The sequence below is a fragment of the Schistocerca gregaria genome, unplaced genomic scaffold, assembly GCF_023897955.1.
Source record: "Schistocerca gregaria isolate iqSchGreg1 unplaced genomic scaffold, iqSchGreg1.2 ptg000491l, whole genome shotgun sequence".
Taxonomy (NCBI): domain Eukaryota; kingdom Metazoa; phylum Arthropoda; class Insecta; order Orthoptera; family Acrididae; genus Schistocerca; species Schistocerca gregaria.
Genome location: NW_026061898.1, coordinates 1,757,508 through 1,758,712, shown reverse-complemented (window position 1 = coordinate 1,758,712; position 1,205 = coordinate 1,757,508). Strand labels below are relative to the sequence as shown.

At 47.1% G+C, this 1,205-nt stretch overlaps 1 non-coding gene across 1 annotated transcript; it reads left to right on the top strand.

The window, feature by feature from the left end:
• Window positions 1-908: 908 nt before the first annotated feature.
• Window positions 909-982, top strand: Trnat-ugu (transfer RNA threonine (anticodon UGU)). The gene has a single exon. It is a non-coding gene; the product is annotated as a tRNA-Thr (tRNA).
• The last annotated feature ends 223 nt before the right edge of the window (window positions 983-1,205 follow it).

The window sequence follows — 1,205 nt, the reverse complement described above, 5'->3', positions numbered from 1 at the left end:
AAGGTGGGAGATGCAAATTCCTCGATTAGGAATTGTTAATCCACATGTGAAACCTGAGTACATAATCCCTGTGACATTTTATCAACGGTGTTCCATAGGGACAGGTTCTCATCCAAAAAGTTCGAAAATTCAATTTCTTTGTAGTTGCATTTTTTTTAAGGTGTACTTGTCCAGACTCTTGGAACGGAAAAGTTTTTTTTTTAATCCGTGCTTTAAAAAAGTTTCTACAGCCCATTGTTTGAAGCAGTGTCACGACTGCCATGAGCCGCGCGGGGTATCCGCCATGTCTCAAACGCCTTGTCACGGTTCGCGCGGCTCCCCCCGTTGGAGGTTCGAGTCCTCCCTTGGGCATCGTTGTGTGTGTTTGTTGTCCTTAGCATAAGTTAATGTAAGTAGTGTGTAAGCACAGGGACTGATGGTTCAAATGGCTCTGAACACTATGGGACTTAACAATTGAGGTCATCAGTCCTCTAGAACTTAGAACGACTTAAACCTAACTAACCTAAGGACATCACACACATCCATACTCGAGGCAGTATTTGAACATGCGACCGTAGCGGTCGCACGGCTCCCGACTGAAGCGCCTAGAACCGCTCGGCCACATAGGCCGGTCTACCATGTATTCTAGAGAAGCTGCCCGGTCGTCAGTGGCGCCTGTTCTTTCGAGAACAGTTACTATCTTCATATATATGGTTAAACGTTACCCAGCCATTGACCTTCGTCTGTGCGAATGCGCACAGATTGCCCGAAATCTTACGGGAATCGTCACCTTAGTGTGGGCCAGTATTGAGTGGATGAGCAAACACCTATTACGTACATTACGTTTGTGGATTGTGGCCGGTTGGAAATGTGAGTCTCACGGGAAGCGTGTAAGGGATAAATGCCTGCAGTCGCGGTATTCATCTGTGTCCTCGGTGGCTCAAATGGATAGAGCGTCTGCCATGTAAGCAGGAGATCCCGGGTTCGAGTCCCGGTCGGGGCACACATTTTCAGCTGTCCCCATCGAAGTGTATCAACAACACCTGTCGGCAGCTGAGGGTTTCAATTAACTATCAATTGTGAAGGGGATTCGAAGAACCCTTTGCCAGGCACTTAAATGTGATTTGCAGAGTATCCATATAGATGTAGATCAAAGCTCGTCCCGTGACGCACGTCCACAAAATGATTCATACTGCAAACAAACTCGCCGATAACACTGACGAATA